The 12861-nt window shown below is 43.7% G+C and overlaps 1 long non-coding RNA gene across 2 annotated transcripts; it reads left to right on the forward strand.

The window, feature by feature from the left end:
* Positions 1 to 180: 180 nt before the first annotated feature.
* LOC144269579 (uncharacterized) lies at positions 181 to 11954 on the forward strand. Of its 2 annotated transcripts, none has more exons than XR_013346957.1 (3): positions 181 to 252; positions 3816 to 3888; positions 10172 to 11954. It is a non-coding gene; the product is annotated as an uncharacterized LOC144269579 (long non-coding RNA). The 2 variants fall into 2 exon arrangements; XR_013346958.1 differs by having other exon boundaries at positions 11356 to 11954.
* Positions 11955 to 12861: the final 907 nt, after the last annotated feature.

A 12861-nucleotide genomic window follows, 5' to 3' on the forward strand; every position in this document is an offset into this window, starting at 1 on the left:
GGGGGAGGAGATGGAGGCAAACCGCTTTTTGCCATTCGTCTCTCGCTGCCAGCGGCCCTGCGAAGGTCCCAGCTGCCCTGCCGCAAGCGGGGCCGGCGGAGGCTCAGCGCGGAGCGGCTTTGCCGCGGGGCCGGCAGCGAGGCGTGGGGGGGATGGGGAGGGGGGGGGGCGGCTGGTTACATTTTGACTTCGTTCTTGCAGCCGGCGCTTCGCAGCCCCCCGCGCCAAGGGTTTCGCCCTGGAGACGGGAAGGTCAGGAGTTCACGGCGAGGCGCTGGGGCTGGGCGGGGATCTCGAGCTTGGGGAGGGGGAAGCGGGACCCCTCGGTACTACGGCACCCCCGGGCCCGCCAGATAAGGAGCGAGCTAGGGAGGTGTAAGTAAGGAGGGAGCCAGCAGGGACACCTCCTGCTAACCAGCGAGCAAAGAAGTAGCCGAAGCAGGGGCTCCCGCATCCTTCGCGGAGGCTGAGATCGCCGTGAGTGAGCGAGCCTAGTTCTGCAGTGTGTGTTTGGGCTGACGGGCTCGATGCTCCAGCAATCGCGCCCACCGCCTCAGTCAGCTCCAGCAGGGTCGGAGCCGATAACCACTGGTACTGCGTACCTTTAACACCGTCTGCTCCCTGCCCGGCCCTGGTCACAGCCCGTGCCGTCTCCTGCCTGTGAACGGGAGGTCCCGTTGTCAGGGGTGGAGGAGGGTTCTGCTAGGGCTCCAGACCACATCGGATCCTCCGAGATTAAGAGCGCCCCCGGGGACGCTGCCACCAGCCCTTGCTGAAGGGTGTACGTACTCCTTTGCCTTTGTAATGGGAACAGAAAGATCCCAGTCTCTGGGGCTTGTGTTCCCCTCTATCCTGCACAACATGATATAATTTCACTGTAATTCGGTTTTGTTTCTGTGTGCCTATGCACCACCAGATTTGCTGCTTTGGACAAACTATTTTAAGCAGAGAGCCCCCAGAGTTTAACTGGAGGAGAGAAAGAGGATTCAACTGACCTTGAAGCAACTGGGTTTGTTTTACTTTCTCTCTCTCTCTCTCTCTCTCTGGGACCAAAGTTTTTAATGGGCTGCTTAAGCTTTCACAGTGAACATTCCTTAAGGCAATGATGTAATAAAAATAATAGTCATTGCACAACACCAGGAGTAAGGCTGGAGGAAGGAAGAGGAAAACTAAAGATGGAAAACACTGTTTTCCTCTTTTGCCCCATTCAATCTCAATGATCATTCCGATTTCCTGGGCAGAGAGAGGTTCGTGTGACTTACCCAAGGCCTTAGAAGAAATTAGTTTCAGAGCAGGGAGTTCCTAATTTTAGGCCTGGTCTACACTACACAGTTAGGTCGACGTAAGCTGCCTTGCATTGACCTATCTTCTCTTAAATTTGGCTCCCGCCCACATAAGTACCTCTCTACACTGACTTAGGCCATGTTTACCCTTATGAAATTACAGTGGCACAGCTGTACCAATACACCTGTGCTGCTGTAAGATCGCTCATGTGGCCATGTTATGGCAACAAGAGAGAGCTCTCCTCTTGCCATAATAAAACCAGCCCAACGAGCGGCAGTAGCTATGTTGGCGGGAGAGCATCTCCCACCGACATAGTGCTGTGCACACACGAGCTTATTATGGCAAAATGTATGTCACGCGGGGGTGGTTTTTTCCCACCCCCTGAGCAAGAAAAGTTTGCTAACATAAGTGCTAGTGTAGACATGGCCTAAATAACACCACCTCTCCAAGCACTGTAGAGTCAGTTGATGTAATTAGATCAGTGCAGCACTTACATTGACTGTTACTGGCCTTCAGGAGCTGTCCCACAGTGCCAACACTAACACAACAATTCATACAAGTACTCCTGGTGAAGACGTGCACTGCCGACCCAAGGAGCCAAGTGTGCACACAGACCCACAAGTGATTTAATAACTATGGTGGCTGTATGCTGACATCAGTTAAGTGGGCATAATTTTGTATTGTATTGGCCTTAGTTTTCTATTTAATGCTTGGACCATTCTGCTTGATGGGTCTTAATATTGCCAGCCCCAGTCATTCAACAAATCATAAATCAGGCCAAAGAAACCCAAAAGATAATAAAACACAAACAAAAAACATACACCATGAGATTATGTTAAAAATTATGAGATTTCAATGAAACAATAAAATTGTGTACCTTTTTATTTGCCTTCTGGTTTGGTTTTGGTTGGTTTTAGCCCTTAGTTTTCATTTTCCAACTTCTCTCTGCTACCACACGTCTAAAAACTTACTTTTAAAAATTAAAATAAGTAAAGCTGACGTTCTCATGACTCCAGGCGCTTTCCTGGATAAGTTACAACTGATAACCATTCATGTATATGTCCAGCTAGGAACTCAGCATCCAAACAGCACCAGATCTAGAACCTGGTCTATGCTAGAAAAGAGCACTAGTTTGACTACATGAGGGGCTTGCATCAGATTAACAATTTATTTAGCTAAACTGGTTCACTTTTCTAGTACAGAGAAGGCCTAAATGAGCCACACACCTCTTTCAGCCAGAGACCCAATGGACTGCCAAGAAAGCAGGTGGGAGCTTGGGCGTTTACGAGAGACCCTAGAAGTAAACCATCCTAAAAGATCGTGTTGCCCTTGCAGCATAGGAGACTGTAACGCTGCAGTCATTTATATCGGTGCAAAGTAGGGATAAAATACCACCCTTCTGAGTGGAAGTATTTTACACCTGCTTTGTACTGGTATAAAGGACTGTGTGATGTGCAAAAGCAGGGCAGACTCAAGACTGTAGCCTCAGCAATGCAATCATTTTCACATGAGAAGACATTCCAAGAGGTATGGGATAAACATGATTTGGAGCGTTCAGCAGTTCTTTGGAGAAAATCTGCAAATGACCTGTAGTTATCATGGTCTTTCCTCAAGGAGCAACTCAATTCTTAGCTTACATCCTGCTTATCATTTTATGACCAGTGTTTGCTGCTGGAGTCAGGCTCATTAGCTAATTCACAACAGGAGAGGGTTTTTTTTCTTATTTTTCTCCCCTTAGAAGAAATAAATCACAATCATTCCACCTTAAATAGTTTAGGCTGTAAGTAGAAAGGCTGTGTCTGGAGCGACCTTGCTATGATCTAAAGTGTTTTGTTTACAGTCAGGCACCCCCTGATTGCTGCAGCAAATAGTGAGAGAGGCAGGCGTCTGCTGTAGTAGCAGCAAAGCGTGAAAAACTACTATAGAGCCCTGAAGAAAAGATCTTCAAATATCAGAGCGCCATCCTCCCGCAGAAAGAGGGCACGACAGGCAAAACAGCGAGGTTTTCAGATAAATAGTTTGAAGGAGACATGATGTACTTTTTAATCCCGTTCGACGTTCAGTTATGCCTCGTGCTGGAAATGATCATAACTGAGCTGTTGAGCCATTATTTTCCAGTACTTCGCCTGAAGATTGAGTGTATGTGTGTGTGTGTGTGTTTCAGTTGTAGAAGAAATGAGTCAAAAGCTGGAAGAGAGGATTAAATGAAGAAAAACTTTGAGAAGAAAAACAGAAAGGAAAGGAATGAGAACAGTTTATCTAGAGTTCTGATCAGAGCAGTGCTATGATTTTCATGTATCTCCCACCTTGTACTTTGCTTCTCAGCTCTTACTCGGGCTGCAATGTTAGCCGAGCCCCTCAATTGTATTCTTACTCTGGGAACTGGTTATGCAAGCTTCCCATCTTCATTTTGCCCCTTCCCCCTAACATTTAGGAGGGCACTTGCAAAAATGACAAAGCATACTTAAGCTAGCCACTTAATATCTTTTGGTTGGTGTTTTGTTTTGTTTTGTGTTTTTAAATTCATCTAGGAAGTGTGGGTCAGGCGGGAATAATCAAACAGCCACTCTACTGGGCACTGTTGCAGTCAGGATGAAGAAAATGGTAAGGGGATGATCTATTTCAATGATTTGACTAAGCTTGTTTTTGATCTATCCAAGGCTGTGAGAGCTCATTATAATTCAAACCCCATTAAAAAGCCATTTGCATGCAAAATGCTACCTTCCCGAAGGAATTTATGATTATGGGGTAAATATAATTCCAGACACAGGCCCCAATACTGCACCTGAGTAGTCCCCCTGAGTTCAATGGGACTATTCACGTGCATAAAGCTACTCATATACTTAATTGTATGCAGGATTGGGGCCATAGAGAGTGCATATATGCTGAATGGTGGGTTGAATTGGCCTGCCATATCTAGGTTTATTAAAGGAGCCGTTATATATGTCCATTAGGGCTAGTCCCATCGATGAGCAAGGTCAGCTAGAGAATGCAAGAAACCTTCTCTTCCATCGCATCAGTGGTTGAGGGGGAAAAGGCGCGACTCATATGTTAATTAAAATGGTGTATTGCTAACACTTTTAACTAACATGTTAAAGTCTCAGTTAGAGCTGGGCAGGAAATGTTTTTCCCATCCCACAAACATTTTCAAAGTTTTGGAAATTTTTCCCGTCCCATGTTGGGATGAAAAGTCAAAATTTTGAAAACGATTCTGAACCAAAAAGTGTTTGGTTCAAGTCAGTTGACACATTTCATTTTGATAATTTTGAAAGGTTTTGTTTTAGTAATGACCATTTAAAAATGTACAATAATTAGCTTCAATTTTGGAGGGAAAAGGGTGTTTTCAACCAGAAAACCGAAATTTTCATTTAAAAATGTCAAAACGGCATGTCTCAACAATTTTAAAACTTTTTTCCCCAAATTTTAGTTTTAGTCAAGAAATTTGTCAAAAGGAGCCGTCTCCCATGAAATGTTTGTTTTGATGAACAGGTATTTTTCTATGGAAAAACTAATGCACAGGAGCTATCCTAAAGTAAAAACACAGTGAAGACCAAACACTTTCATTCTACAGTGAGGTAAACTCACCAAAGTCAATCCCAGCTGGGGATATAAGATGTTTACCTTGGTGAGTTTACCTCTCGGTAAAACTGAAGTGCCTGGTCTTCCCTGTGTTTGTGCGTCAGAACAGCTCATGCAATTTAGTTACTCTGAGGTAAAAAGACGGGGTTTTTTAGCAGTGAAGACAAGCACTAAGTCAAGTGCAATGTGCTTCCAGAAATTCCAGTGCATCTCCACACACATCCCCTGAAGGAGCTAATAATATTTTACTATTGCACAGCAGTATTGTGAGGACTAACTACTTCATGATTGTAAAATGGCTGGAGGATGTAAAGTGCTATATAAGAGCTAAGTGCTAATAATAATGATTCATTATTATTATTACTATGAGGGTAAACAGTTTTCTAACTATGTGCCCAGCAACCTGGTGCCTTTAAGTAAGTTTCTCAATAGATAAATTATATCCAGTGGAAATGAGTTGTTCTGTTTTTCTACAAAGTCTGAAGTGAACCTTTCTGGGAAGGGGATATTATTTTCTAGCAATGTTTTCTCAAGCACAATTCTTTAGGTTCCCAAGTGATGACACATTCTAAAGCAATGCTTTTGGCCCAAGATGTACATCTGTGAAAGGGACACTGGCTCCATTTTTTAAAGCCATTCATTAAATAAAAACACCCTATGTCATATGTTATGTTTCTCTGAAATGTTTAAAGTTTTTAGTGCATGAAATCATATGGTGCCTGGATTTTTTCCAGAACACAGCACTAACCTCTAAATCAGTAACTGGACATTGCTGGAAGGGTTTGGTGGGGAGTTTTTTAATGTCAGTTTTGTGTTTTGTTTTCTTTCAGTAAATGCTACATCTTTATGTATTAGGCTTTTTCATAAAATCAGTACTTCATATATGTGATGGTTATTACTGAATCTGTCCAAAAGGCACACACATTACTACCCTGCCCAAAAAGACAGGGACAGTTCAGCTGGTGTAATCGTCTTAGTTCCAATAGCTATTACACCCACCAAGGACCTGCCCCAAAGTTTTTTTTTTAGGGGTAATAATTGCTTGAGGATCAAGAGGGCTAGAAACATTTTCCTTGTATAAATAAGTGAATTGGTTTGGCTGCTTCCTAAACTCTTTTTAGGAGATGATTTTATTTTCTAAAGAACTTTGATTTAAAATTACAGCCCATCTCAGACATCAAAAATTACTGTGTCATGTCTCTGTGCTAAATGCAATGAATAGGACACTGGACTAGACTGCATTGTATTCCTGGCTTTGCTGTGTCACCTTGAGCAGGTACTTTCAACTCTTGTTGCCCAAGTCCCCTCCCATACTTTGTCTAACTTGACTGTTTAGCTGTTTGGGGAACTGTGTTTGTGCAGTACCTAGCACAATGGGACCCTAGGTACTAGTGTAATAATATTAATAATTAACGTAGAGCAGTGCCTCAAACTTATTATATCTTGCCTGTGTTAATAATACTAAACCATGTTACAGAATTGCACAGCTTCATGATACAACATCATTAGTGCACTAACATATTATAACATGACATCCCCACATGGTAAATTTTCTTATTTCACTGCAAGTATCTGGGAATTTAGACGAAATCTAAAAGAAGCAAACCCCTATGACCCGTATGAAAGGTATTTTAAAAGAAGGGAAGAGAGTTTCTGCATAACCAGCTGCTTCCCAGTGGAACCAAGTATAATGCTTCCGGGAACTCTGGGTTGGGCAGAAAATGTCCTTTTGTTTGCTTGTTTTTAATAAGAAGGTGTCTCTATTAAAGGTAATCTGCAAAGGAAAAACAACTGGATTTGTGTTCTCTTCCTGATGGTTTAAAAAAGTGCTGAAAAGATTTTTTTTTTCCTGCTTATTTACATCCCAAAATTTTACCTGAGGGCTCTCAGTGGGGGCAGAAAGCTGTGTGTGTGTGTACAGCTTTTTGATTGTTTTTAGAGTGTTCTTACTTCCTCTGTCCTAGTTATATCCATGTAAACTGAAGCTTCTGTTCAAAGCTGTTTACCTGAAAACCTCAATTAAAAAAATTTGTCATCATATTGATTATTGGTTTGAAAACAATTTTAAATGTCATTTTCAGCCAAAGTTAGGGTTGCTAGACTGTATCAGTAGTTTATGTGTACAAACATTCTTGAAAGGTAGACATAAAACAAAAGGAAATCAATAAACAAACTGTTGGAAACCCTGGAAATCCAGAGTGAAGGTTAAACTCAAAAGAAACCCAAACCTCTGAAAGCATGGAAATTCAGTTAGGTGGCCAGACCACCTTAACTCTTCCCACATGCGATGCCCTGAGAAACTCAGACTACTTTAGCCCAATATTGCTTAAAAATCATGAGGGATTTTTTTGTTTGTTTGTTTGTTTTAAATAAAAAATTGGGGTGTTTTGATTTAGCTTCTGAGCTGTTTTGAGCCTTTAGGGGTCATGTTTTCCATCTTCTCTCTGTAACCAGGAGGGACAGAAACTTACTTTTTATTAATGTAAGCTGAGATTCTCCTGTGATCAAGTGAGTCCAGGAGCTTGGGCTTTCACAAAAATACTAAATATCACAAGACTCGTGTTAAAATCACAATAGTTGGCAACAGTGTTACTCGTCCATAGCAAAGAGTTTATTTATCAGTTACCATGAAAACTAAGAATGTCTTACTTCTTTAGGCCTGATTTTCAAAGATACTGAACACACCAATTCCTGTTGAAATCAATGGAGCTGTAGGTGCTCAGCAGTTTTGAAAATTAAGCCATGAGGTCTGCAGGATTGAGGGTCCCTTCCTAAGATATATAGCAACGGGGGAAATGTGGCTGGCAGGAAAGTTGGGGGATGAATCGCCCTTCCCCCCTGGCCTGCTGTTCGCTGGCCTGCACGGGAGGACAAGAGCCATGGGAACAGAAAAGCTGCTGTTGCATTGCATGGCTACTTCCCTGGGAGTCCCTCCCCCATGCACCATGATTCCCCTTTCCCTGAGTCAATGTAAGCTCTTCAGCCCTATGACAAGTTCAACCTACAATCCATAATGAGTCTTGTCCTTGGCCCTTCCCCCAGAATGCACCTGCTGCAAACCTTAGGTTAACCTGTCCCCAAACTCTCCATCATGGGCCTTAGAAGGCCTGTGGAGGCCTAGAGTACGGGTCGTGGCATCCCCTCTTTGAGACTTATTGGGCTGTTGGGGCGGAGGGTGCTTTCAGATTCACCCCCTGTGGGCTATAGGAGTAACTAAGCAGCAGCTTTCACTCATAAATTTCCCGAGGGCCCCCTCCTCCTCAGTTTTAGTTGACCTCTTTATCCCCAGTGAAGCAAAAAATAGCTAAAAGAAGCTTGTCAGCCTTGCCACAAGCCAAGATAGGCTTCTTGGGACTAAGGGCTGGTCTGCACTGGGAACATACATTGGCATAGCTACTTCTTTCAGGGGGTGTGAAAAAGCCATACTTCTGGGAGATATAGCTATACCAACCTAACTCCCAGTGTCAGCAGCATTACGCTGACAGAAGAATTCTTCTGTCCACCTAGCTACAGCCTCTTGGGGAGGTAGATTACCTACACCAGAAGGAAAACCCCGCCTACACTGAAGTGCAACACTGATGCAGATGCAGCACTGCAGCTGCACTTTTGTAGCATTTTAAGTGTAGATATACCCTGAGGTCCATATCCTCAAAGGTATTTAGATTCCCATCAGGAGTTAGGTGCTTTGAAAATAGCTTTGAAAATGAGGTCCTAAACATCAACACAGTGGTAGGGAATGAGCCTAAGGTTATGTCTTCATTGACAAAAAGTCATATTTCACTGAGGGATAACTAATGGATGTTAGCTATTACAGCTGTGCAAATAACTTATGTTTTGGTTTGGTGGCCAAGCCTAAAAAAACATTTGGGATTGATCCAAAATATTTCTTTTTAAATTTTTCAGCAAACCAAAAAAAAAAAAAAAAGTCAGAACATTTGTTTAGTCAAACAAAACTTTTTGTTCAACCCAAAATGAAACATTTATTTTTGTTTGTGTTTTTTTATAACCTTTTGGAAAATAAAGTGGAAGTATATTTCTAAAATTCTAAAGTCGTTTTGAATTAAAAAAAATCAAAATGTTTCATTTTAAAAATGTCAAAAATGAAACATTTCTGCTTTTTCAGAACTTTTTTTCATGTCTCAAATAATTTGGTGAATTTGTTACAAAATGTTTCAGTTGACGTGAATATGCATCTTTTTTTTAGTGAAAAAACATTTAATTTGAAAAATGTCACCAAGGTCTATTACCTGTGCTACTGTAAAAATATAGAGACAGATCACTTGAATTTTACTAAGGCCTCGCCTAGACTACTAATTCTATGCTGGTTTAGCTATAGATGCAGTATATTCCGAGAGAAGGAGGTCTTTTGTTGCCATAGCTACACCACTTCCCTGAATGACATTATCAGTGCTCACCGTGCTCTTGTAGTTTTGTTGGTCCCAGGATATTGGAGAGACAAGGTAGATGAAGGCTATTAATACCGCGTCACGTGTGAACACATTTGGAATCCGACTCCAGTGGGACCCTCTGTTTGGGGTTTGTGAGCATATATATACATATGCCCCCCTAAGCATTTGTTTGATGGGTAGTCTGAATTTTATCTGTTCTTTATAAATCCTGCATGTTTTCCTCAGATTAATTATTCCAGGGTTCTGTATCAGGAAAAAAAATCATAAAGATAGATTTGCCAATGTAAATACAGTAATTCCTCGCTTAATGTTGTACTTATGTTCCTGAAAAATGCAACTTTAAGCAAAACGATGTTAAGCGAATCCAATTTCCCCATAAAAATTAATGTAAATGGGGGAGTGGGGGGTTAGGTTCCAGGGAAATTTTTTTCACCAGACAAAAAATATTATATATATATATATATATAAATATATATATATACACACACAGTATAAGTTTTAAACAAACAATTTAGTACTGTACACAACAACGATTGTGAAGCTTGGTTGAGGTGGTGAAGTTAGCCCTGGTCTACACTAGGAGTTGAGGTAGAATTTAGCAGCGTTAAATCGATTTAAACCTGCACCCGTCCATATGACAAAGCCCTTTTTTTCGACTTAAAGGTCTCTTAAAATCGATTTCCTTACTCCATCCCTGACAAGGGGATTATCACTGAAATCGGCCTTGCTGGGTCGAATTTGGGGTGCCATGGACACAATTAGACGGTATTGGCCTCCGGGAGCTATCCCAGAGTGCTCCATTGTGACCACTCTGGACAGCACTCTCAACTCAGATGCACTGGCCAGGTAGACAGGAAAAGGCCCGTGAACTTTTGAATTTCAATTTCCTGTTTGACCAGCACGGCAAGCTGCAGGTGAGTGCAGAGTTCATCAGCAGAAGTGACCATGATGGAGTCCCAGAATCGCAAAAGAGCGCCAGCATGGACTGAATGGGAGCTACGGGATCTGATCGCTGTATGGGGAGAGGAATCCATGCTATCAGAACTCCGTTCCAGTTTTTGAAATGCCAAAACATTTGTCAAAATCTCCCAGGGCATGAAGGACAGAGGCCATAACAGGGACCTGAAGCAGTGCCGCGTGAAATTTAAGGAGCTGAGGCAAGCCTACCAGAAAACCAGAGAGGCAAAAAGCCACTCCGGGTCAGAGCCCCAAACATGCCGCTTCTATGATGAACTGCATGCCATTTTAGGGGGTTCAGCCACCACTATCCCAGACGTGTTGTTTGACTCCTTCAATGGAGACGGAGGCAACACGGAATCAGGTTTTGGGGACGAGGAAGATGATGATGATGATGATGAAGTTCTAGATAGCTCACAGCAAGCAAGCGGAGAAACCAGTTTTCCCGACAGCCAGGAACGGTTTCTCACCCTGGACTTGGAGCCAGTACCCCTCAAACCCACCCAAGGCTGCCTCCCGGACCCGCCAGGTGGAGAAGGGACTTCTGATGAGTGTACCTTTGAAAATAGTATACATGGTTTAAAAGCAAGCATGTTTAATGATTAATTTGCCCTGGCATTTGCGGCTCTCCTGGATGTACTCCCAAAGCCTTTGCAAAAGGTTTCTGGGGAGGGCAGCCTTATTCCGTCCACCATGGTAGGACACTTTACCACACCAGGCCAGTAGCACGTACTCGGGAATCATTGTAGAACAAAGCATTGCAGTGTATGTTTGCTGGCATTCAAAAACATCCGTTCTTTATCTCTCTGTGTTATCCTCAGGAGAGTGATATCATTCATGGTCACCTGGTTGAAATAGGGTGCTTTTCTTAAGGGGACATTGAGAGGTGCCCGTTCCTGCTGGGCTGTTTGCCTGTGGCTGAACAGAAATGTTCCCCACTGTTAGCCACGTGGAGGGGGGAAGGGCTAGCCACGTGTTGGGGGGAGGCAAAATGCAACCTTGGAACGAAAGCACATGTGCTATTTATGTAATGTTAACAGCAAGGTTTACCATGAAAGAGTGTACCCATTGTTCTAGAAAATGTGTCTTTTTAGATACCCCTGCCTCTTTTTTTTTTCTCCACCAGCTGCATGTGTTTCAAGGATCACAGGATCTTCTCCTTCCCAGAGGCTAGTGAAGATTAGAAGGTGAAAAAAATGCACTCGTGATGAAAAGTTCTCTGAGTTCATGCTGTCCTCCCACACTGACAGAGCACAGACGAATGTGTGGAGGCAGACAATGTCAGAGTGCAGGAAAGCACAAAATGACCGGGAAGAGAGGTGGCGGGCTGAGGAGAGTAAGTGGTGGGCTGAAGAGAGGGCTGAAGCTGAAAGGTGGTGGCAGCGTGATGAGAGGAGGCAGGATTCAACGCTGAGGCTGCTGGAGGATCAAACTAATATGCTACAGCGTATGGTTGAGCTGCAGGAAAGGCAGCTGGAGCACAGACTGCCGCTACAGCCCCTGTGTAACCAACCGCCCTCCTCCCCAAGTTCCAGACGCCCAAGAACGCAGTGGGGGGGCCTCCGGCGACCCAGCCACTCCACCCCAGAGGATTGCCCAAGCAACAGAAGGCTGGCATTCAATAAGTTTTAAAGTTTTAAACTTTTAAAGTGCTGTGTGGCCTTGTCCTTCCCTCCTCTACCACCCCTCCCTTGCTACCTTGGCAGTTATCCCCCTATTTGTGTGATGAATTAATAAAGAATGCATGAATGTGAAGCAACAATGACTTTATTGCCTCTGCAAGCGGTGATTGAAGGGAGGAGGGGAGGGTGGTTAGCTTACAGGGAAGTAGGGTGAACCAAGGGGCGGGGGGTTTCATCAAGGAGAAACAAACAGAACTTTCACACCGTAGCCTGGCCAGTCATGAAACTGGTTTTCAAAGCTTCTCTGATACGCACCGCACCCTCCTGTGCTCTTCTAACCACCCTGGTGCCTGGCTGCGCATAACCAGAGACCAGGTGATTTGCCTCAACCTCCCACCCCGCCATAAACGTCTCCCCCTTACTCTCACAGATATTGTGGAGCGCACAGCAAGCAGTAATAACAGTGGGAATATTGGTTTCGCTGAGGTCTAACCGAGTCAGTAAACTGCACCAGCGCACTTTTAAACGTCCAAATGCACATTCTACCACCATTCTGCACTTGCTCAGCCTGTAGTTGAACAGCTCCTGACCACTGTCCAGGCTGCCTGTTTATGGCTTCATGAGCCATGGCATTAAGGGGTAGGCTAGGTCCCCAAGGATAACTATAGGCATTTCAATATCCCCAATGGTTATTTTCTGGTCTGGAAAGTAAGTCCCTTGCTGCAGCTGTTCACACAGACCAGAGTTCCTGAAGATGCGAGCGTCATGTACCTTTCCCGGCCATCCCACGTTGATGTTGGTGAAACGTCCGTTGTGATCCACTAGTGCTTGCAGCACCACTGAAAAGTACCCCTTGCAGTTTATGTACTCGCCAGCTTGGTGCTCCGGTGCCAAGATAGGGATATGGGTTCCGTCTATCACCCCACCACAGTTAGGGAATCCCATTGCAGCAAAGCCATCCACTATGACCTGCACATTTCCCAGGATCACTACCCTTGATATCAGCAGAT

This window comes from Eretmochelys imbricata, chromosome 1 (genome assembly GCF_965152235.1).
Source record: "Eretmochelys imbricata isolate rEreImb1 chromosome 1, rEreImb1.hap1, whole genome shotgun sequence".
Classification (NCBI taxonomy): Eukaryota; Metazoa; Chordata; order Testudines; family Cheloniidae; genus Eretmochelys; species Eretmochelys imbricata.